Here is a 25,586-nt window from a genome sequence, read left to right on the forward strand (position 1 = left end):
GATGATTTCTCTTTAAAAAAAAAATCAGAACCAAATATTTTTCTTTTCCACTCCCACCAAAAGTCAAAGAGATCAATTTCTAAATTATGTCAATAACTTTACCCTTGTAATGGTAATAGATCTTTTTTCATACTGTTTGTTTTTGATTTTAATAACAATAACATTCATCAATATACTTTAAATATGCTCGACATGTAAATAAACTGATGTCACGGTTCAATAAAAATGCCAATTTATGTCAACCCAAAGTGTCATGGTTTTCAGATGTCTTGCCCACATGCAGATACGAACAGGAGACCAAACACAGTTTTAAGATGTTTATTATGGAAAGTGCAGACAACAAGGATGGAGCTACAAGTAGCTCGGGCGAGGCCTGAACGTCAGAGCTGGCGAGACTGTGGAGAGAGAGAAGAAGTGACTAAAAGCTTGAACCAGGAAAATAACCAGAAGCTACGCTGCTTACCGTTTAGCTGGGCAGACCTAACCGGGGGAGAAGTTGTGTCGAGGGAACTCTGTGGGTCTACTCTATAGATGTTAGTGGCTCGTGGCTGGAGGGCGGCAGATGGAACTGGCGAGGGATCCCGAGCGAGCCTCAACTGACTGGAGCGACAGATGGATTGACCAGAGTACAGGGGAGCCAGCAGAATCTCAGGCCCGTCTAGGTAACTTCAAGGGAGTCTGAGTGGAGAGCCAGAGCAAGATCTGAGCATCGGATTCTGCGGGTCTGATTCTTCGGACTGAAAATCAAGGGAGCAATTCTGAGTGTCGGGATCCTGAAGTTCTGATTCTTCAGACTGAACGTCAGGACAGGTGAGTGCATCCAAGCACTAAAAAAACACGACTGGTTTAAGGCTCTGGCATCTTCCATCTGTCAGAGCTCCGCTTATGAAGCCAGAGAAAGCCGCTTCTGATGAGCCGCAGGTGTGGGGCACGCCCAGCAGCCAACTCTAACCACCTGTGGAGTAGAATAGAGCGAGACCACACAGAGAACCCTGACACAAAGTACTGAAACGGTTTTTAATGTTGATTTTCATTTCTGACTGAAATTCCCTCTAAATGCACCTTTTTCTCAGACACATAAATTACCTGACACAGCCGACCAATAGGAGACAAAGACCCATCACCTGAATTGCTGCTGGCGGTGGTCAGAGGGCCCGGTGGCGCCGATGTGTGGCAGCCTGGCCTCTGTCAGTCTGGCCCAGGGCTAACAGGTACCTGAAGCTGAAAATGTGGGTCTGTCCCTTTAAGAGGAGGAGCAGCAGGACGCCGTGCACGCTGCGGCTCTGTGTGCGCGTTCACACGTTTCCTGTGTAAAACTAAAAGTCCAGAATAGGAAGAAGTTGTGATGTGGAAATGTTCCATGTGGTTCTGTTGTTGGTGTTGGTTCAGCTTCTGGTTTGGTGCCGCAGGAGTTTAGCTAGAAAAGTAAAAACTGGTCTTCAGTCTGTCCAAGTCAGCAGTTTGGAAGTAAAGAAGCTGATTTTAGTCCCAGACTGTCAGCGTCGGCTCTTCTTTCATTCTCAACGTGTTTTCAAGGTTTGGAAAGATGGAGCAGAAATATCATTTCATCATTGCTTTGAGTTTCTGCTGCTGATTTATTCAACTAAAGAACAAAATCTGTCATTTAAAAACATGTCAGAAAGAAGATGGAAATGTTTTACTGTAAATTAGGACTTTTTGAAAGTCAGTGTTGATAGAAAAAATCTGTTTTATTGAAACAAGCATCAGAGTTTTATTGAAAAATTGAAAATTGATCAGAGGAACAGAAGAGAATGAGCAGCAAATGAATCAAACAGAGAAGAAGAAAATCTGTTTATTTCACATTAAACACATGAAGTAGAACTGCAGCAAATATACAAAAGGAAGATTTAACATGTGAATGTAAAAAGTGTTTAGAAAAATAGGAGCCGACAGAAACAGATAATGTCCAGAGATTGAGAAAAACTGGCCAACATTTCAATGAAATCTGACTGATGAATGAAAGTAAAAAACCAAGAGAGAAAGTCAACATGCTGATATTCAGAGTGAAGCTTTGACTGGAAACAGGCAGAAAAACAACATGTGGATCCTGGAATAATCCCAGCTTCCATCTTTAAAGGACTGGAAGAGGAAGAAGTTTCCAAGGAATCATTTAGAAGAGTTTCACAAAGAAACAGATTGAATCCATGAATGTGAAAACGTGTTTCTGAGTGAAAGAGACAGACATGAACAGACTGAACTATCTGTTCAACAGGGAGAGGCTTTCTCTGACAGGAGGAGACTCTTTAGACTCAATCAGCACAGAGACACTGAGCAACCAGAACTGAGCCAGAACCCAGGAAGCAGAGGTTTAGTGAATGTGGTGTTGAAGGTGTGGAGGTGGATCAGTGAGTCAGAGGAGACTCTGTAGAAGGACAGAATACCAGCAGGACAGTCCACATACACTGCTACTCTGTGGGAGACGGAGGAGGAGGAGATAAATGTTTTTCTGTTATTGTGACGGACAGAGTAACCATCATGATCAAAGCATCTCAGACTCCAGGACTGATCATTAAATCCAAACCAACAGTCTTCAATGTCTCCTTTCCTCCTGATTCTTCTGTAACTCACTGATATATCAACTCCTCCTCTCCACTCGACCTCCCAGTAACAGCGACCAGTCAGACCAGTTCTACACAGCAGCTGAGGAAGATTAAATCTGTCTGGATGATCAGGATATGACTGAAGCTCCTCCACACGTGTCACCTTCCTGTTGTCTTCAGACAGTTTGAGGAATCTGTTCACTGTGTTTGTGTCGATTGTGAGTTGACAGGAATCTGATGGAGAGAACAAAGACAATCCAGCTGCAGTTATTGATCATTTATTGACACTTTGATGATGACTCCTGAATGAGTGATGGACAGTTTGAAGATGGTTGAATGTGAGCTGCTTTGTTGTCATGAATCAAATGAAAAACACACTTACACTTCTTCAGACCTGGTGTCAACCATCGTTCTCCAGCAGGCTCCACCCTGAAAGGAGGAGGGGGGTCAGACCATCAGTCTCTTTCAGCAGCAAACATGGACATTACATGTCTCTCAGACACACATTGTCCTCCACTGAGAAAGGACCAGTCCAACATTTGGACACGTCCACTTGTTGTAAAAATCCAGAGAAAGAAAGAAGAGCTGAGAGCAGACAGACACCTGGGCTCTGATGATGATGATGATGATGATGATGATGAAACATTACAACCTGCAGTGGATTTAGTGTCGCTGTGGGAAATTCACGTGCTCTGTGCTGCAGCGCTCTGATTGGCTGAGATCAGAAATGGAGCAGGTTTTAAAAGAGAAGGGCCGACCTCTTCATGAACTCAGTGACCCTCTGTGGCTGGCAGACCTGGCATCTTTAGTTGATCTTACGCATCGTCTGAATACACTGAACAAGAAGCTACAAGGTAAAGAACAGCTGGTGCCACACCTGTATGCACACCTGAAAGCCTTCTGGGTAAAGCTCCGCCTCTTTGAGACACAACTACGAGGCTTTAATGCTGCACACTTCCCTGCTCTGTCTGAAATCACGTCTGATTTTCCAAAGGCCGACCTTTCTGCTAAAAAGGAGAAATATGTGTCTGTGATTGCATCTCTGGTGACAGAATTCAACCAGCGTCTCCAACACTTTTCTGTCATTGAAAAACAAATCCAGCTGTTCTCCACCTCCTTCCTGGTGGATGCAGAAGAAGTGGAAGAGAGTCTGCAGTTAGAACTGATTGAAATGCAATGTGATGATTCTCTGCAGAGTCAACATCAGCTTCTCTCCCTCCCTGAATTCTTTCAGAGTTTGGATAATGCCAAGTTTCCTCTGATGAGACGCCACGCAGAAACAATGATGAGCCTGTTGGGCTCAACATCCAGATGTGAACAAAGATTTTCTCTGTTAAATCAGAACAAAAGCAGACTGAGAAGCAGAATGACTGACAGCATCTCTGTGAAGTCCTTCGTGTCTCAACCAGCAAACTTTCTGCTGACATGTCAGCCATCCTTCAATCAAAGGACAGCATCACTGCTCCCACTGACTGCAATGTTCTTCACATTATAGCTGACTTAGAAATACACACAGTATTCATGTGGCAATATGGCACCTCTAGTGTGGCCCTTTGTTTAGTTTTCTGGATTTGGCCCTCACTAAAAAAAGTTTGGACACCCCTGGTATAAAGTGTTAATGTTCCACCTTTTATTTAGGAAGATAAAAAAAGGTGAATAAAATAAATCTACTTTAGGACCTTTAAATGAAATAAAGACAAGTAACAAGTGCTTCTCTGCATAAAACACTAAAATAAAAACACTCAGGGTGTCAATCTAAAATCTCAGTTCAATAATATTTGCCTAAATGCTGATTAATTAAAGCTAAAGCCAGCAAACACCAAGCTAACCCTACGTTGCAGGCCTGTTTCCATGCTTGTGAATATGGAGACCAAACTCAGTGGTCGCTTCACTCAAAGAGCAAATAATAAACTAAAAAGGTTCCTTGTGCCAGATGAATAATAAACCACACAGAACCAGCGGTGCTTCAATGAAATGCTGCCTTGCTCTTTAATTCAGGTGAGCATAATTACGTTAAATGTAATTTAGGTGTGGACTTTTAAGGGTAATTTTATGGAACTTGTAACATCAAGGGCTTCAGCTCAGACCCATTATTCCTCCTCTTCCCTCTAAAGGACCCCTTACACTATTTATTTATGCATTTTTTCCACTGTTTATTCCTCACATGCAGAGCACCAATGGGGGTAAAATCTGCCCACCTCACCGCCTCAAACTGATATCATTAGTATAAATTATGCTGATACCAGACGTTACTAAAAAAGTGTTTTTTTCTACAGTCACTTAGGAACCAGAGAGACGCAGAGCTTGAAAAGCTGTACCTTTACTCATCAACTCTGGGGCTGCCATGCATAAAAAGTGCTGTATTTCCTGTAAGATTCCCCAATAAAGACTATTAGTGGGCTAAAAGCGAAGCAGAAAGTCATTATTCCGTCCGCTCTGACCACAAACAAAACGCTCAGAGAACAACTTCAAACTGAGCCTTCAGCTTGGTAATTACGCACCAGAGCGCCCTGAGGAGAGCAATAGAGGAGATTTGTCTGGTCAGAGCAGAGACTGAGATGAGAAACCTGTCGCTGTGAAAGGTGATGATGGTTATAAACTGTAACAGGCTAGAAGTTCATGGAGCTGAAAAGAGGGAAACATCAGCAGCTGGATCAGCATAAAGACGCAGCGTGAACCCCTGAGTGCTTTAAGTGTTCCTGCTGAGGGGAAAATGTCAGACCATACAGGCTTGATGAAACTCAGCCTGATTCACCAATGAGGTTATAGATCTACACTGATAGACAAACCATAGATTAATGTGTAACAGTGTAATAAAACGGTCAATAAAATAAAACTACTTCATTTTATTCAGTATTGTTTAACATTTGTGGGTACTTTCTGTTTTAACCCGCCCCCAGACCCCCAAAAATTAACATATTCTCTCTCTTAACTTTTGGTCCTTGTCTCCAACGTTTCCAGAGGTCCTCTAAATGCTTCCGGGTGGCTCAGAGTTCTAGCTGGGTCCAATCTCTCGTTGTCCGGTTGGGTAACGATCCTCTACAAGCTCCTAGGTCCAGCTGAGTTAGCCTAGAGTCCATTAGCTAGCTTGTTAGCATCGGCTAGTTGCTATGCTAAGCTAGCAGCTAAACACAGTCTAAAAAGCTTTCAGTAGAAACTTCAGTGTCTTCTACCTCGGACTAAAGCTCACTGACTCACTGTGGATCATCGTGGGGACAAACCATGGCACACATTACTGTTTATAGTCCAAAGACAAGCCAGTTTAACATGGAGATGATGATTTATGGCCGCAGAACCGGATCTCTCGGCTTCTCTGCTGCACTCTCTCACCCAAACTCACGATGCATTCAATGACTGCCTCAGCATAGGAAAATACACTTCTCACATGTACCGTTATTAAAATGAACTACAACTATGCAACTAGATGTTTGAACACGTTGTAAACACATTTTAGATATGAACACTTTTAATAAAGCAAGAATAAATTAATTAACCATGTTTAAACTATTTCTTGTTTATTAGTGTTTACTTCATAGACTTTTTACTACATCTCTTATTTAACTAGGCCAGGGGTTTTCAAATTCATTGAATGTGAGCCTCCCCTTGGAATAGGTAAATAACTAGCAAATTCATAAACGATTGTTTTCAACAGCAGACAAACTGAAGTAAACAGACGCCAACGTCAGACTGAACTCATGTCAACAGGAGACGTCAACTGAAACAATAATAAAAAAAATGTAACAGGTGGCACCAGTAGGTGTCACTCTCCATAGGCTGAGCCTCTATAAAAGGGGAAGCTAGTAGGGTGGTAGCCAAGAGTTCACTTCCTGTGTCTGGGACCAGGGGTGTGGTCGATCCATACTGTTGGCTGGCTGGGGTAGGTTGGGAGGAAAATGGTTTTTAAGTTTATCTTTCTCAATATGTTTTTTGCTGATTTGGTGTTTTTATACAGGGCCGCATTAACAGTATTCCAGTGGTAGCGTTACCTGGGCGTGTGGTTGTTCGACGCCGCAGGTAGGCTTTTATATATGCCGTTTTAAGTGATGCAGGTAAGCAGTGTTTTTAATGTGGTTAGATTGATTTGATTAAAGTGTTTTAATGAGTATTTGGTAATTTTGTATTTTTGTTTTGACAGGGTTGTCACTGCTTCCTGCTGTCCTTTAGAGTTTGATTTTCTTTTCTGTTAGTCTGCCTGGTTTGGATTGTTTTTCTTTTTGAGTACTTGTGAGGGTGGACTAACAACTTTGCATTTATTTTGTTTTCTTTTCACTTCCTGTATGCTTATATTCCTGCTACATTTTATATATTGGCACCTGTATTTTATTTATATACAATAAAGCTTGGTAAAATTAACATTCTTTTGGTTATGTTTCCCTTTCGGTCACAGTAACCATAAGTCGGTGTCATGAAGCATTAAACTCTCATTTGCCCAAAGAAACCCCACTCTCGGACCTGTAACATTTGGCGTTGTTTGACAAACAAGTACGGGAAGTTTTTGTTTTTTGAGTTGTGTGTGATTTAAGTTATAGAGGACAGGAGGGGCAGTTGGGTGAGAATTCCCACTGGTGAGGAGGCATCAATATGGATGTATCTAGTGGCGCTGGAGCTGGGGACGAGCTCGACAAGCAGGCCATGTCTCAACGAATACAGGACCTGGAGCACCAACTGGCAGCCTTAACAGTAGTGGGCTCGGACTCAGAAAGACCAGCAACATCTTCAGGAGCTACAGAAACTGTAAGGCACAATCCTGTTATTTATGTGCAGCAGGACAAGAAACTGCCACTATTTTCCGGGAAACTGGATAGTGTAGAGTCGCAGACGTTGGACGAATGGATCGAATTGATGAGAGACTATGCGCAAACAAGAGGAAACACAGAAAAAGAACGGGCGCAGATTATCTACGAACATCTAGAGGGTGCTGCCCGGACTGAAATTAAATTCTTAACAGCAGCCCAAAAGGAAAATGTGGAATGTATTTTTGGTGTTCTTAAAGAGGTTTATGGTTCTATGCATTCAAGAATTTCACTACAGCGTAGATTCTTTAACCGTAGGCAACTTGAAGGAGAGTCATTGATTGATTATTCTCATGCTCTTATGGACTTGATGGATCAAATAATAAAAAATGATGTACAAGTAGCCTCAAACTCCTCTAAGGACCTGCGTGACCAGTTCTGTGATGGTGTGAGAGAACAGGCTCTTAGAATGAGACTGAGAGATTTGATTGATGTTAGTCCAGAATGGACCATTCGTGATGTTAGAGGGGAGGCCACAAGGTGGATGGCACAACACGAACATCAATCATCTAAACACAAATCTTACAGTCCAGTTCTCAATGTAATGTCTGCCTCTTGTGAGAGTTCTGTCTCCCGTCCTTCCGAGTATGGGGAACTGGTCTCTTTGTTGAAAGCTCAGCAGGCCCAATTGGAACTGGTCATGAAGGCTCTGACCCCTCAAACTTTACCTCCCCCTAGAACTCGCAATTTTCGTCTTAGACGAACTGCTGATGGAAAACCTATTTGTTTCAGATGCGAAAAGAGTGGGCATATTGCCAGAAATTGTACAGCTGCTGTTAGTACTGATCTGAAACGAGCTAGTCCTTCTGAGCAAACGGAAAACTAGAACCCGCCAGTGTGCAGAGCCAAACATTGGTGGGCAGTTTTCGTGGCTCTGTTGTCAATACATCAAGTGTATGTAATCTAGTTAGTGAGTGTCTGCAGGGGGAGGTGGATTTTGCTGGAGTGAGGATAAACTGTTTGTTGGACAGTGGCTCTATGGTAACCACTGTAACAGAGACTTTTTTCAAGAATAATTTTGCCCATTTGTCTGAAAAAGAGTTAAAGGACTGTGGTTGGTTGGGTTTAAAGGCAGCAAATGGGTTAAAAATTCCCTACCTTGGCTATGTGGAGCTTGATATTGTTGTGCTGGGGGTGTTACTTCCTCGTCGAGGTGTATTGATAGTCAAGGATCCAATGGACATTTACATGAGACAAAAGAAATTAGATGTACCGGGTGTTTTGGGGATGAATGTGTTTGACCCTCTTTACCGTGAGCTGTATAGGCAATGCGGCCCTGACCTTTGGGAAGCACCAGTACTCAAGGAGGTGCCACAGGGATGGAGAAGAATGTTGAGATACTGTCAAATGATGGAAGCGATGGTCAACTCTCCCAGCCCTCTTCAGGTCAGGGTGCAGGGTAAGAAACCTTTCTGTGTTCCGGCTGGAAATCTCTGTTATGTACCAGTGACATGCCCACAGATGCCTTTACACCAACCAATTGAGTTGGTTGTTGAACCTCTCAGTCCTGAGGAGGGCAGTCTCCCAGAGGGATTATTGGTTTCACCTGCTTTAGTGAAAGCAGAGAGGGGAGGTACTTTCATTCCTATTACTAATGTAGGAAAATCTGATGTGTGGTTAACACCCCGTAGAGTTGTGGCCACTGTTCAAACTGCTACTCTGGTGACAGATGATTCAAAAATTCAGGTTTCAGTTGATTCCCATAGTTGTACGGCATTTGTTGCTAGTTATGAAACTATTGTACCTAACATAGACTTAAACTTGCCGGAGTTTGAAAATCTGCAGGGCAAAGAGAAACAACAGGCGAAGGAATTGTTGTTAAAATACAACAAAGTCTTTGCCAGAAGTGAGCTGGATGTGGGTAGTACAAATTTAGTAACCCATGAGATCCCCCTGCTGGATGAGACACCAGTGCGACAACCTTATCGACGCATTCTCCCTTCTCAGTATGATTTAGTTCGCAATCATATTCAACAGTTACTACAAAGTCATGTTATTAGGGAAAGCAGTAGTCCATATGCTTCACCAATAGTTTTAGTGCAGAAGAAGGATGGAACATTGCGTATGTGTGTGGATTATAGGCAATTAAACTCTAAAACCAGGAAGGATGCATTTCCTTTACCCAGAATTGATGAGTCTTTGGATGCTTTGGCGGGGGCACAATGGTTCACGACATTAGATTTGGCAAGTGGGTACAGTCAGGTTGAGATGGCTGAGAAGGACAAGGAAAAAACAGCTTTTTGCACTCCATTTGGGCTTTTTGAGTTTAATCGCATGCCTTTCGGATTGTGTAACGCACCCAGTACTTTTCAGCGCCTTATGGAGCATCTGTTTGGGGATTGCCGTTACCAGTCGCTGCTGTTGTATTTAGATGATGTAATCGTTTTTTCATCATCTGTTGAACAACACTTGGAAAGATTAGATCAGGTATTTTCCAGGTTAGAAGCCCAGGGGCTAAAGGTCAAGTTGTCAAAATGTCATTTTTTCCAGAAGAAAGTTAAATATTTGGGTCATGTAGTATCAGAAGAGGGGGTCTCTACTGACCCAGACAAGGTAGCAGCAGTACGAGATTGGAGGCAACCTACTACGTTGGCAGAACTTCGTTCATTTTTGGGGTTTGCCAGTTACTATCGGAGGTTTATTTGTGGTTTTTCAAACATGGCTTCCCCTTTAAACCGTCTTGTTGCAAGGTTGCTTCCTCCTGGGAAAAAGGGCAAAACCCCTAAGAAGCCCTTGGTTGGCTTCTGGGATGAGGAGTGTGAGCAGAGTTTTTGCAAGCTCAAGGCTGCATTAGTAACAGCTCCTGTTCTTGCTTACGCAGACTTCCAGAAGCCATTTGTTTTGGAGGTAGATGCCAGTCATGCAGGGTTGGGAGCAGTGCTCTCTCAAGATCATGGGGGCAAATTGCGCCCTATAGCGTTCGCAAGTCGTAGTCTGAAGCCCACCGAGCGGAACATGAATAATTATAGCTCTATGAAGTTAGAGTTGGTTGGTCTTAAGTGGGCTGTTACGGAAAAATTCAGAGAGTATCTGTTGGGTAATAAATGCACGGTCTTCACAGATAACAACCCACTAAGTCATCTGGCTACAGCAAAGCTTGGAGCAACGGAGCAGAGGTGGGTTTCTGAGCTGGCAGCTTTTGATTTGACTCTGAAATACCGTCCGGGACTTCAAAATGCTAATGCAGATGCATTGTCCCGTCAATATGTCTCACACAGAGAAGGAGAGGCTGGCTCCGGTTTAGATGACGAGTTTTCGGGGGTACAGGAGGAGATCAGTGTGTTACCCAGTCTGTCAAACATTGACCTCTGTACATTGCAGCGCAAGGATCCTACCATCGGCACTTTTATGCAATTTTGGACCAGGGGTAGGAGGCCTGATGCTAGGGAGAGGAGTGGACTTAATAAGGCCACCCGGAAATTGGCTCAGCAGTGGAATCGGCTTAGGGAGCGAGAATCGATCCTTTGTCGCTGCACTTACGCGCCTGATGGGCAGACTGAGGTTGAACAGTTTGAGTTACCTCAGTGTTTGCAGGAAGGTGTCATCCGGTCACTTCATGATGATCACGGCCATCAGGGGTGGAGCGAACTTTGCAGCTAATCCGTTCACGGTTTTATTGGCCCAATATGTATTCAGATGTAGAAAAATGGTGCAGAAACTGTGAAAGGTGTGTGGTGTCAAAAGCACTGTTGCCAAAAGTTAAAACCTATATGGGCACAATCAAGGCCTCTAGACCTAATGAGATTCTGGCAATAGATTTTACAGTTTTAGAGCCTGCTACAGATGGTAGAGAAAATGTCCTTGTGATGACTGATGTCTTTTCAAAGTTTACGCAGACTGTTCCCACGAAAGATCAGCGTGCTAGCACTGTTGCAGAGGCACTGGTGAAGCACTGGTTTCAACTTTTTGGGCCCCCAAGCCGGATTCATTCCGATCAAGGATGAAATTTTGAAAGTAAATTGGTTCAACAGCTCTGTAAATTGTACGGAATCGAGAAAAGTCGCACTACCCCTTATCATCCTGAGGGGAATGGGCAGTGTGAGCGTTTTAATCGCACCTTGCATGACTTGCTTCGAACTCTTCCACCTGAACAGAAACGCAAGTGGCCCCGGCATATTTCCCAAGTCACCTTTGCATATAATACCACAGTCCATCAATCTACTGGCATGACTCCCTACTTTTTGATGTTTGGTCGGAAACCGCAGTTGCCTGTGGATTTGTTTGTGGGATTGAGTGCAAATGATGGGGGTCTTGACCTGCCCTTGGAAGAGTGGGTCGAGGAGCACCAAAAATCACTAGATTCTGCTTATGAGATGGTAAACCAAAAAGTAGAGAGCAGAACAGCTCAGAGAAATCAGGATGTGGATGTTGCCCCAGATTTTCAGGAAGGAGACCTGGTGTATACCAGAAATCATTCAGTAAGGGGTCGCAGCAAAATTCAGGATTTTTATGACCCAGTTCCATATAGAGTAGTTCACCCACCTTTGGATCGAGGGGTAGTCTACTCTATAGCGCCTGTGGGTCAGGAAGGACCCCTTCGTCAGGTCCACAGGGTCGAGCTTAGAAGTGTCCCTGAAGATAGCGGGGTGGACAGGGGGCAAGAGAACGGGTTGGAAGATGCACAGACAAACATTAAGGGGGAGGATGAAATGGTGGATTTGTCTGAGTCTGATGTTCGACCAGATAGTGAGATTGGTGGGGCTGGTATTTTAGAGGGTGCGACTTTGGGTGTTCAGCCTCTTTCAGGCCAGGAATCTGCTCAGGGGATTGACACAGCCATCGCTCCTGAGCCCAGGAGGTCAGCTCGGAAAACAGCAGGACAGCATTCCAACCCTTTTAGACTGCCCTGTTCCGTGCTGAAAAAATGAATTTTGTTTTTGGGTAACAGTTTTTTGTGTACATCGTCGGGTCGCCAATGCATTATGAGGGGGAGGAATGTAACAGGTGGCACCAGTAGGTGTCACTCTCCATAGGCTGAGCCTCTATAAAAGGGGAAGCTAGTAGGGTGGTAGCCAAGAGTTCACTTCCTGTGTCTGGGACCAGGGGTGTGGTCGATCCATACTGTTGGCTGGCTGGGGTAGGTTGGGAGGAAAATGGTTTTTAAGTTTATCTTTCTCAATATGTTTTTTGCTGATTTGGTGTTTTTATACAGGGCTGCATTAACAGTATTCCAGTGGTAGCGTTACCTGGGCGTGTGGTTGTTCGACGCCGCAGGTAGGCTTTTATATATGCCGTTTTAAGTGATGCAGGTAAGCAGTGTTTTTAATGTGGTTAGATTGATTTGATTAAAGTGTTTTAATGAGTATTTGGTAATTTTGTATTTTTGTTTTGACAGGGTTGTCACTGCTTCCTGCTGTCCTTTAGAGTTTGATTTTCTTTTCTGTTAGTCTGCCTGGTTTGGATTGTTTTTCTTTTTGAGTACTTGTGAGGGTGGACTAACAACTTTGCATTTATTTTGTTTTCTTTTCACTTCCTGTATGCTTATATTCCTGCTACATTTTATATATTGGCACCTGTATTTTATTTATATACAATAAAGCTTGGTAAAATTAACATTCTTTTGGTTATGTTTCCCTTTCGGTCACAGTAACCATAAGTCGGTGTCATGAAGCATTAAACTCTCATTTGCCCAAAGAAACCCCACTCTCGGACCTGTAACAAAAAGATAACCTGAATTTAACAGACGTCAACATATTCCATATTGTGATTTACTTTTTAGGCCAATTATACACAATTTAAACCTGTTGCTATTTTAACAACTATGTGCTCAAGCATTCTCAATGTGAACAATGAGGACGCGCCTTTGATGTGCAAAGCTGTTCTATGTTGGGTTGTAAAGAAGAAAGAAACAGCAGCAAGTCCTCCTGCACTTGTAGCCTTGGCCAGTAGTTTCTGATCAAGGTGAGAGTGGAAAACCCACATTCACACAGGTAAGTGGAGGTGAAGGGCATCAGGACTCATGACTTTGGTGGACACATGGGGAAACTCGCTCTCGACACTCAACCAGAATCGCGTAATCGGCATTTCCACCAGTCTCTGTTTTAAGTCCAAATTTGAGCTGAGCTCAATAAGAGCCTCCTCCTCTTGGATGTTCAGTTTATCACGGACTGTGGGTGGGAAAGAGAAGGTGTTCCTGACCCACTGGTTTCCCAGTGGCTCCTCTCCAAAATACTCTCAGAACTGATCATGCAGCCCATTCAGATGCTGATGACCAGTTTCACAGAGTTGAGCGTCAGCGCTGTCTTATAATTCTTAGCGCCTCCCCTGTGACTCTTTGGCGCCCCCCAGGGGAGGCGCGCCTCACCTATTGAAAACCACTGATCTAGGCTACATGGTCCTGATTCAAGTTGGATTAGTTCTGAATGGATGGATCTGAGGCTTCAAAGCAGCTTTTAAAGCCAACATATAACCAGAACCCAGTTCTGCATTGTTGGGTCTCTCCTCAGACGGTCAGAGGGACCAACAAAGTTCTACCTCTTCAATCTGCTGCTCACTGCAGCCTTGAAATGCAGATCAACTGATTGGTTGAAGGCAGAACCTCCATCCTACAACTGGTGGTGCTGAAAGTTTGGGCCAGGTACCAAATGGAGAGAAGAACCAACCTGACCAGACTTTAAATGAATGTGTTTGATAGGCATTGGGAACCTGCAGTAATGTTACTGATGCAATAAAACTAAAGGTAGTAATTAGTAATTGGATCATTGTTAGATGGAGGATCTGAGACGTTGTGACAACACAGCTCTGACCCAAGACTGTTTGATGATCTGGTTGTTATTATTTTTCTCTTTTTGTTCAGAAAATGAAAGAAATCAATAAAATTTAATTTAAATTGGGTTTCATCGTGTGAATCTAACTGGTGAACTTCTCTTTCACAAATATATTCAGAGTTCCTATTCAGCACCATTAAACACCCTCGGCCCTTTAATTTTCCTTGTGAGCCGTTCTTAGTGAGGAGAATATTACAGAAAACTGGGTAATGATCTCTGCATGCAGACGAGTCGTCTAATAAATCCCATTTCACAACCAGCTGAAATATTCCTGAACACTAGTGTTAAATCAAGGACTGATACATTTCCTGGATGAACATCTGTTCTGGTCCATCTTCCATTATTCAACAGAATAAATTATTACCCTCTAAATCACAGGTGTCAAACTCAAGGCCCGCGGGCCAAATCCGGCCCGTCAAGGTACGTCATCAGGCCCTCAAGAGCCAAAAAAAAAGCATATCATGTCATAAAGTAGAGGCATATATCCTTTTAAAGTGTATAAAGTGGCTAAAACTGTGCCTCCTGTAAGTGTAACTCACCCCAATATCAACTTTTTTTTGCAGATAAACTGTATAAACTGGGCCTAAGGTTGCTACTTTTACTGTGCATTTTTTATACTTCTATCTGAACTGGAATGAAATTATGAAATTAAAAGTATCGTCTATACACATGCAACCGGCCCTTTTCATGACTTTGTGACGCCAAAGTGGCCCCATATAGAAATGAGTTTGACACCCCTGCTCTAAATGTTCTTCTACCATTTCTCCATTTTCATCTGTTCTGTTTCCTCCCCATAATATTCCATGTGCATTAAAGTCACCACATATTACTGATTATCTCCACCTTTAATCTGCATTAACTGATTCAGATCTATTTTTTTACAAGTATTATATTAGTTAACTATAATTAATTAACCTAATTTATTATTCTCTCTATTACTACATATTCTAGATCAGTTCCTCTACTTATTTCTCTCCATGTTAGATGATCTTTTCTAAATGTTGAACATCCTCCTCCTGTTTCTTTCTTCCTGTCACTGAAACATTTCCACTTATTCATAAAACTTGTTACAGTTTTATTTTGTCTTTTACACATTTTAACCATCTGTGCTTCTTTAAACACTTAACATGTTTTCACGTCTCATCACAACAACCTCCTGCCATCTTGGAGGAAAAGTCACCATGAATGATGTGACATTTTCTCCATAATCACACATGAACTCTGAGCTGCTGCTTTCAGCTCCGTACCTGGATCATCTAGTGTGGAGTCAAAGGGAAAGAAGGGAACCAAATCTCTGCAGCTCCAGATTTAGATCCACAAATGTGATAAAATAAAAACTGAATAAAGTTACGACCAAAACGATTCTTAACTCTGGCTGATCTAGATTTAAAAGGAATTTAATTCAACCAAGAAGTAGGAAAGAAATGAGGCAGTTAGCTTTCAAGATATAATGATGTATAAGGAGTTAAGGATCTATTTTATTTACATTTTACATTTACAGAATGGCATGTTGAAAATTATTTGTGGACTTTTTAATAATGAATGTTAAAAGTTTTACTGATTTTAAAGCACTGGAACACATTTAATTAGTGCTGAGCAGCTTTTTGCATCTTTCTAATGTTATTCTGACATTTTTCTTTGGAGCTCAAAGTCCTGCTGGCTGGAAGTCCTCTTACCATCACCATCATTTCCACCTCAGTGTCTGTTCTAACATCAGGTTTCTTAGTTCATTTTTACACTGCCAGAATCTGGATCCTCTACTCCACTTGTAATGATGATTTCTAAAATTAATGTCCGGCTCACTATGGTGGTGATCTCAGGGTGGGCTCTGGTTAAATGCCTGGATGACCCCAGATCCAATGACCAGGCCAAGTGATGCTTTCTGCTTTCTTTAATAAGCAGATTTAGGTCTCTGTATGTGTGTGGTTCTACAAACTATAATAAACTAATGAAAACACAAACTATAATCTGATGTTATTATCACAACCTCATATTAGTAAATCACACAAATTATTACAGCCACATGCTGTCTAGTAAACCTAACAGGCCTTTATTTGGAGCCCAAACTAGATCTGAGAACAAATAAAAACTGTTTTATCTTCTTTCAGTCTTGTGCTTCAATCACTGATAATGTGGAGATCAAGGAAACAAGGAAACTAAACATGATCAGAATCACCAACTGAAGGGAAAAGTTAGCTTAGTTAGCCATATCTGCTGTCAGCTATAATGAGCTGACAGAAAAGACTTTAGACTTTAGAGAGTCTAAAGTCTAAAGATACAGAACAATAAACCTACTTGACAAATTATTCTGATTGGACAATTAACAAAACTCAGCAGTCTTAAGGACACACGCTGTCAGGAAATACCACATAGACTGCTTCTAAAACTCAGCTTGTAAAGATCCTCACTGCTTCCGGAAACACCATTTTTACATCTCTTCTAACATGACTCAAAACGCCCCCTGGTGGTGAGCCTGGAAACTGCACCACAGTCCTGCCTTCAAAACATCACTCGTCTATAGCAGATAGTTTAATTTACAGATCCTCAGATTATGATTATTGATCTTTGTATTTTTAAATCTTTCCGACATATCTGGTCTGGATGCACCTGCATAACTTTCCCGTGATAAAGAAGCTCTCATGCTGACAGATTTACTGTGTTTCCACATCCAAGGACGCAGAGAGGAGTTGAGTTAGATAGGAACTGGATCATACCAGTGGCTGCACTCCTCTGAAGATTACTCCCGCTTTCTTTGTTAACCCAGGATGTATAAAAGTTTAATGTTTTCTTTTTCTCTTGACTCTGTTTCCTGACTGTGTTAATTTAATTCAATCAAATTTTATTTACATAGCGGCAATTCATGAAACATGTCATCTCAAGGCTCTTTCCAAAGTCAGATTCCATCAGATCCTCCTGGTTGGTCAGAAAGTTTCCTCTCTAAGGAAACCCAGCAGGTTGCATCAAGTCTCTCCAAGCAGCATTCACTCCTCCTAAAAGAGCGTAGAGCCACAGTGGACAGTCGTCTGCATTGCTGATGGCTTTGCAGCAATCCCTCATACTGAGCATGCATGAAGCGACAGTGGAGAGGAAAACTCCCCTTTAACGGGGAGGAAAACCTCCAGCAGAACCAGAACCAGGCTCAGTATGAACGGTCATCTGCCTCGACCCACTGGGGCTTAGAAAAGACAGAGCAGCGACACAGAAAGCACAGAAGCTCACATTGACCCAGGAGTACTTTCTATGTTAGATGGTAATAGAGGATGATCTGCCTCCCCTGATGATGTCACAGCTAACAGAACGCCAGACCAGGTGTACCTTCTATGAAGAGAAAAATGACAGAACAAAAAGTTAAAAGCTGAAATGACGACAAGCAATGCAGATTGGAGAACAGTAGGAGAACTCAGCAGAGTGAGAAAAATAGGCCCTGATGTCCTCCAGTAGCCTAAGCCTATAGCAGCACAACTATAGAAGTAGCTCAGAGTAACATGAGCCACTCTGACTATAAGCTTTGTGAAAAAGGAACGTTTTAAGTAGACAGGGTGTCTGCCTCACGGGCCAAAACTGGGAGTTGGTTCCACAGGAGAGGAGCCTGATAGCTAAAGGATCTGCCTCCCATTCTACTTTCAGAGACTCTAGGAACCACCAGCAGACCTGCAGTCTGAGAGCGAAGTGCTCTGTTAGGAACATACTGGGTAATCAGAGCTCTGATATATGATGGAGCTTGATTATTAAGGGCTTTATACGTTAGAAGAAGAATTTTAAATTCTATTCTTGATTTAACAGGAAGCCAATGAAGGGAAGCTAAAATTGGAGAAATGTGATCCCTCTTGTTGATTTTCATCAGAACTCTTGCCGCAGCATTTTGGATCAGCTGAAGACTTTGAACTGCATTTTGTGGACTTCCTAATAGTAAAGAATTACAATAGTCCAACCTTGAAGTAACAAATGCATGGACTAGTTTTTCAGCGTCAGCCCTGGACAGAATGTTTCTAATTTTGGCGATATTCCGGAGGTGAATAAATGATACTCTGGAAACCTGTTTAATATGGGATTTAAATGACGTCTTGGTCAAAAATAACACCAAGATTTTTTACTTTATCACCAGAGGCCAAGTTAATGCCATCCAGATTAAGTGATTGATTAAGAAGTTTATTTTTTGAGGACTCTGGTCAAAAGATTACAACTGTCCTGTCAGAATTTAAGTGCAGGAAATTTCAAGTCATCCAGCTTTTGATGTCATCAAAACATGACTGCAGTTAAAGTAATTGATTGGATTCATCAGGATTTATGGATAAATATAGCTGAGTGTCATCAGCATAACAGTGGAAATTAATCCCATGCTGTCTGATAATTTTGCCAATCGGAAGCATATATATAGTAAATAGAATTGGTCCAAGGACTGAACCCTGTGGTGCTCCACAAGTGACCCTAGAGTTTGAGGAAGATTTATTATTAACATGAACAAACTGGAATCTGTCCGACAGATAAGATTTAAACCAGCCTAATGCTTTCCCCTTAATCCCTACAGTATGCTCAAGTCTTTGTAGGAGAATATTGTGATCAACTGTATCAAATGCAGCACTGAGATCTAACAGGACAAGTATAGACACAAGTCCATTATCTGAGGCCATCAGAATATCATTAGTGACCTTCACCAGAGCTGTTTCAGTGCTATGATGAGCTCTGAAGCCTGACTGAAACCCCTCAAGTAGGTCATTACTTTGTAAATGTTCACAAAGTTGATTAGCATCTACTTTCTCAAGAATTTTAGATAAGAAAAGAAGATTAAATATAGGTCTGTAATTTACTAACTCATCTTCATCAAGAGAAGGTTTCTTAAGTAAAGGTTTAATAACAGCTACTTTAAAAGCCTGTGGTACATATCCATTTACTAAGGATAGATTAATTATGTCTAAAATAGTGCCACTGATCAAAGGGAATATGTCCTTTAACAACTTGGTTGGGATTGGGTCTAACATACAGGTAGAAGGTTTAGATGAAGCTAGAATTTTAGACCTTATATTCAAGAGACCACATATAATTGTTTTATTTTTTGGTTCAAGTTGAGTCATATTGATGTTTATTAGAATTTTATGATTTGCTCCTTTTAAATCCGCCTTTGATCTATTCAGTTTTGGCCGTGGGAAAGACACCGTCTCAATAGTGTAATGGGTGGGTAACAGTACAGAAGCTGCAGAGAGGTGTGTTAAACTACGGCTCTGCTTCCTGGTCTGGACCCTGGGTTGTCAGCATTTAGGAGACATTAGGGGACAGAAACATTCAGACGTTTCTCGCCTTTGAATTAAATAACATACAAAGACAAAGATGCGTTTTTTCTTTTCTCTTAATTAAAAATTATTGGTGTGCTTACTTAATTGATAATTATTAATATCCACTACGAGAGCATCATGCTGAGCCTGCCAGGATTTGCATCATCATCTTGAATCTTCCCACTGTGGGACGCTGCATTAAACTATTCCTAATTAACATTTAGACTTATTTAAATAAACTGCAATTATTCTAACTGCAAGTGATAAGAGGAGTAGGAGGAGAGGGATAGGTGGGATTTAATTGAAGAGGTTTGATTTATGATCTGTAAAATCAGTTCAAACTTTGCCAAAAAGTTCCTCTATACCGTTATTCCTCCATACCTGAGAGCTTCCAGTCTCCAGCGTGGATCCTTCAGTCCAGCCGACAGCAGCTTCACTCCTGAGTCTCCTGGATGATTGTAGCTCAGGTCCAACTCTTTCAGGTGGGAGTGTTTGAAGCTCAGAGCTGATTTTAGAGAAACCTCTGAGACCAGACAGCCTGACAAGCTGCAGACACACAATTCAACACAAGATGTTGTTTTAATAAGCAATAAATAGAAATCAAACTGTATTTTGTTCTGTAGGTTATAAAAAGTAACATCTGACACATTTAAACGGATGAATCCTGACTAGAGCTTCACTGGGTTGGAAACTGCAGACTGACACAAACTCTGCAGAAGGTTCTGGCTTTAAGGGAAATTCAAACTGGACCTTAAATACCAACGATAAACTGGTTGTCCCAGTAGAACCATTGTTCAGGTGTCTAGATCGCTTTAATATTTTTTAATCTAATTGGAGTCAAGAATTGAAGCTGAGATAAAGAATAAAGCAGTGGTTTGGATCAGTGGCATTAGCAGCGTATGGTGAGCACATATTTCACACTTGCAGAATCAGCAGAATGCCTTTGAGAAATCTCTCATCTAAGGTCAGATCCAGTCTTTCAGTGTGCTCTCTTTCTTCCACTCTTTAACAAACAACTTCACCTTCCAAAACACTGGGTCCTGGTTGAGGGAGTAGTTGAGCAGTCGTGGTGTTGCCAGTGCACAAATAATCTTTTCTGTCTTTTTCTTTTGACTCATTGCCAGGTTATGGTGGAGCAGGTAGTGACTATATGGAATACAATTAAAACTAATGTGATTGTTTTTAAATGACTTAATCCAAATGTCATTTTTGGGTTTAATCCATCTTTTTAACAAACATCTAAATGTCTTATTTCATGAGATCTGGGGCTGTTTAGAAAACATCCAGAGCTTCAGACCATTTTGGTAGAACAAGAGCCTTTTCTTTTCTCTTGCTTTTTCTGCTTCCAGCTCTGCTTTGATTTCTCTGCTTCATCTTTTTCTGTTCTCATCTCTCCTGCTGCTCAATCAGCGCACTGCATTCTGGGATCTTTATGTGCTGAGACAGAATAGTCCATTTTAGTAAATGGAAAGGGAAGCAGAAGTTGATGATGCATTATGTTACATTTTTCTGTTACCTTTGTGATTGTAAATCTTAATTATTTTATTTAAACATACATAAATAATTAATGGGTACTGTTAAATGGCTGGGTAACCAGTGGGTCCCCTTACTGGTGGGGGCCCAGGTGGTTGCCTTCAGCTTCTCTGCATTGAGGTAACATATAGTTGTCTGTAGATGAATATATCAGAATCAGAATGTTTATTATTGTCGTTGTACATCATGTTCCACACATGTACAACGAGATTAAAGCCAGGTCCAACCAGTGCACTAATATTAAAATGTCAGATAATCAAAAATATAGATACAATATACAGTAGTGTTATGTACATTAGAGATATAGTATATGTTGCTGTATAGATTGTTAAATATGTGTTTAAATATTTCAGGAAGGAAACTGTAAATATTGTACAGTGTCAAAATTGCATTTTTTTAATGATAAATAATGTCAATAAACTTATATTTACATAAACTTTTTAGCAGACAAAAGTTAACAAATCTATCACTGAACTAACATTTCCATCATGTTTTAACAGTTAATGGACAGAAATCTGGTCTCAACAGGATGAAGAACTTTGTACCTGAGAGTTTCCAGTCTGCAGTTTGGACTCTCCAGTCCAGCAGAGAGAAGCTTCACTCCTGAATCCTGCAGGTTGTTGTTCCTCAGGTCCAGTTCTCTGAGACTGGAGGACTGGGAGCTGAGAACTGAGGACAGAGCTTCACAGCTTCTCTCTGAGAGGTTACAGTAACTCAGTCTGAGGAGACAGGGAGAAAAATCTGCTATTAAACAATTCATCAGAAATATTGTTGATTTAATATAATGTATTTCAATTTTAAATGGATTCTGAGTAATCATCAGATCAGCGGCTTTTGGGGACCAGAATTTGCTGCTGCCACCCCAAACCATCAAGAACTCAGACTCATTACAGAACTACAAATCCCACATATTTAAACATGCTTTTCTGTAGTATAATTTTCGGGTATTTCTGTGTTTTTAAAAATTGTTTTGTAAAGCGACTTTGTGTGTCCAAAAAGAACGATGAAGTTTGATGCATTATTATTATTATTATTATTATTATTATTATTATTATTAATGTTGCGCCGATGCCATTTTTTTGCCCCGATACCCGATACCTGGCCACTTTTTAGTATTGGAATGAAAACATCCTAGTGCCATAAACCCCATTTCCACTACCCTTGTTAAACCGATCCATGCTGAGCTCGGTCTGAACTTGGATCAGTTAACCAAGTCAATCTTGGTTCTGATGACCATTTACACATCACGCTATCTCGGTTCCATGGTTTCCTCACCTCCTAGTGGCGATCTGTGGTACTACTGCTCTCTCGGTTTGAAGGAGGGAATCAAGCTAATAAAAATGGTGGCGCCCGTAACATTCAGGCAGTTATGCTTGGTGAAATGTCGTTGTTAGCGGAGAGTCAGGCAAAGACAGCAACTTTTGGTGAATTTACTTGACAGAGTCGGCTTTTGGGAAGTGGATAAGACAAACCAACGTCTAATAAGGATTTACAGACGCAGGAAACAACGACAGACGCTGAGGTTCATCACACTGCTAAGCAGAATCATCACTGGAAACCGTGTCACAGTAGGGAAGCTAGTATTTTTATGAATGTTTGAAATTTCAGCTGATCGCACGGAGATGACGTGGTCTGCTCATGCGCTCTTTGTTATTAGAGAACCGGGCCAGAGAAAAACCGGGCCGAGCCCACACATGGAACCGGTCTGCATTTAGCGCGGTCCAGTTGTTTCTAGCTCGGTTCAGTTCAGTTTGTGTTCCATTTACACTCGATAGTTATCTCGGTAACTGAGCTCTGACTGGTCTCAGCACTGTTAAAAAGGGGTAGTGTAAACGGGGTAAATGACTCAATGCCATCTTCTGGGGTATATAATATGTTCAACTCTGGCCTATAATGGCTAAATCACTTGTCATGACGCTCTGATGTTTACACAATGTATAAACTAATGTGTAAATAAATACCTGTTTTCATGCCGATATATTTTTTCGCCTTTTCAACAAAGATAGACATGGTATTATGCATATACAAAAAACATTAATAAAAAATTTACATTTCAATAAAGTCATAAGTTTTGTTTTTTGTTAATTTTTTTCCACTCTCTCACACACATCTAATTCTGAGCTTTCACACCAACAACAATAACTTTGTTAAATATTTTTGCTTGCTGTTTATATCCATATTAATACAGTTTAAGCCTGGAAAAAGGTTTTAAACTTCCAGGTCATTCCAGTCTTACACTTTGCTTGTAACTTGGCAGGAGCTTAATACCCTTGAAAGAGACTGTTTAGCAACTGTTTAGTAACTCCAGGTACTTTGTTTGGTACCGTGGTTCAGCCTTAGTTTGTCAAATACAGAGACAACAAATTAATAAGCATTAAAGTATGGTTTATGGGTTGGGTTTCTGCAATGTTACCTTCAGAACCAATCTCTGCACTGCCTAATCTACTTTCAGCAGTTATCACACGTTATTGCAATAGTAAACTGCAGAAAATACGGGCAGAGTTGCTCTCTCTGCGTTTACTCCCTCGGCTCCTATGGCGGAGGGATATTTAGTGCAAGCAGGTCTCTTAATAACCAATGTTTCGTCACTTATTTTAGAGCCCGAATAAGCGATTTCACTTTCAGAAACATGCCCAAAAAAGCACAACTCATTAAATTTACAAGTGACTTTAGAAAAAAGAAGCCCAAAGTATCATGAAATAAACAGTCTTGGCAACAGTGAGCGGGTCTGTTTTGCTACAGTCTCTAGCGACCTTGAAACTACGGAAAGCGCAGAGGGTAAAACAATCACAGTCTGGAGAGCACGGCGGGTAATTACATAATTACAAAACATTAGGGAACGGTGTGTGTGTTTTGACGCGCGATTAACGGCAACAAAAAAAAATTGTCGCCGTTATGGTCTAACAAAGTTAACGTGTTAATAACGTGCTAAAACTGACAGCCCTAATTCTAACACATTCTGTTGGGATGAGCGTCCTGAATGTATTTAATTCTTCAAAGTGGTCACAAAATAAAACCTTTGAGAATCACTCCTATACGGTGTGTCCTATACTGTGTCTGGTTTGTATTCATAGGGAAAAAAGGTCAGACAAAAGTTAATAAATCTATCTGAACTAACATTTCCATCATGTTTTAGCAGGTAATGGACAGAAATCTGGTTTCAACAGGATGGAGAACTTTGTACCTGAGAGTTTCCAGTCTGCAGTTTGGACTCTCCAGTCCAGCAGAGAGAAGCTTCACTCCTGAATCCTGCAGGTTGTTGTTACTCAGGTCCAGTTCTCTGAGACTGGAGGACTGGGAGCTGAGAACTGAGGACAGAGCTTCACAGCTTCTCTCTGAGAGGTTACAGCCACTCAGTCTGAGGAGACAGGGAGAAAAATCTGCTATTAAACAATTCATCAGAAATATTGTTGATTTCTTTACAGTCACCAATGTTCTCCTTGGAAGGATTGATGGATCTGTCTGATTTTACACGTCTTTATGTTGCCTTTTGTTGTGAACTGGTTCATTATAAATAAACTGAAGCAACATGAATCAATATTTACCTCATTAACAGATTTCTCACTATCAGAAATAAAAGCAGCAACAATCTGTGTCCTTACAGAGCTTTGTTGGAGGCTTTAACCACTGGCAGCAGCCTCAGAAGAACCTCCTCTGAAGCAGAGTATTTCTTCAGGTCAAACACATCCAGATCTTCTGCTGATGACACTAAGATGAAACCCAGAGCTGACCACTGAGCAGGAGACAGTTTATCTGTGGAGAGACTTCCTGAACTCAGAGACTGTTGGATCTCCTCCACTAGAGAACGATCATTCAGTTCATTCAGACAGTGGAACAGATTGATGCTTTTCTCTGCAGACACATTCTCACTGATCTGCTCCTTGATGTACTGAACTGTTTCCTGATTGGTCTGAGAGCTACTTCCTGTCTGTGTCAGCAGACCTTGTAGGAGTCTCTGATTGGTCTGCAGTGAAAGTCCCAGGAGGAACCGGAGGAACAAGTCCAGGTGTCCATTTGGACTCTGCAAGGCCTGATCAACAGCTTTCTGGTGAAGAGACTTTGGTTTAGGTTTAAAAAATGAAGACAACTTAGATGTTTGTGTTTCTCCCATCAGGTTGACACCATAGTTGATGAAGGTCCGATGAACATGAAGAGCAGCCAGAAACTCCTGAACACTCAGATGGACGAAGCAGAACACCTTGTCCTGGTACAGCCCTCTCTCCTCTCTAAAGATCTGTGTGAACACTCCTGAGTACACTGAGGCTGCTCTGATATCGATGCCACACTTTGTCAGGTCTGATTCATAGAAGATCAGGTTTCCTTTCTGCAGCTGATCAAAAGCCAGTTTTCCCAGAGACTCAATCATCTTCCTGCTCTCTGGACTCCAGTGTGGATCTGTTCCAGCTCCTCCATCATACTTGACCTTCTTCACTTTGGTCTGAACCACCAGGAAGTGGATGTACATCTCAGTCAGGGTGCTGGGCAGCTCTCCTCCCTCTCTGGTCTCCAACACGTCCTCCAGAACCGTAGCAGTGATCCAGCAGAAGACTGGGATGTGGCACATGATGTGGAGGCTTCTTGATGTCTTCATGTGGGAGATGATCCTCCTGGCCTGCTCCTCATCTCTGAATCTCTTCCTGAAGTACTCCTCCTTCTGTGGGT

At 41.7% G+C, this 25,586-nt stretch overlaps 3 long non-coding RNA genes across 3 annotated transcripts; 2 read left to right on the forward strand and 1 right to left on the reverse strand.

The window, feature by feature from the left end:
• Window positions 1–2,943: 2,943 nt before the first annotated feature.
• On the reverse strand, window positions 2,944–24,158 carry LOC118558223. The gene is made up of 3 exons (XR_004928237.1): window positions 24,109–24,158; window positions 19,773–19,937; window positions 2,944–2,990 (listed from the first exon to the last, which is right to left on the reverse strand). It is a non-coding gene; the product is annotated as an uncharacterized LOC118558223 (long non-coding RNA).
• Window positions 6,176–6,914, forward strand: LOC118558222. The gene is made up of 2 exons (XR_004928236.1): window positions 6,176–6,575; window positions 6,697–6,914. It is a non-coding gene; the product is annotated as an uncharacterized LOC118558222 (long non-coding RNA).
• Window positions 11,303–12,907, forward strand: LOC118558226. Its single transcript, XR_004928242.1, has 2 exons — window positions 11,303–12,568; window positions 12,690–12,907. It is a non-coding gene; the product is annotated as an uncharacterized LOC118558226 (long non-coding RNA).
• Window positions 24,159–25,586: the final 1,428 nt, after the last annotated feature.

The sequence above is a fragment of the Fundulus heteroclitus genome, unplaced genomic scaffold (assembly GCF_011125445.2).
Source record: "Fundulus heteroclitus isolate FHET01 unplaced genomic scaffold, MU-UCD_Fhet_4.1 scaffold_111, whole genome shotgun sequence".
In the NCBI taxonomy this organism is placed as follows: Eukaryota; Metazoa; Chordata; class Actinopteri; order Cyprinodontiformes; family Fundulidae; genus Fundulus; species Fundulus heteroclitus.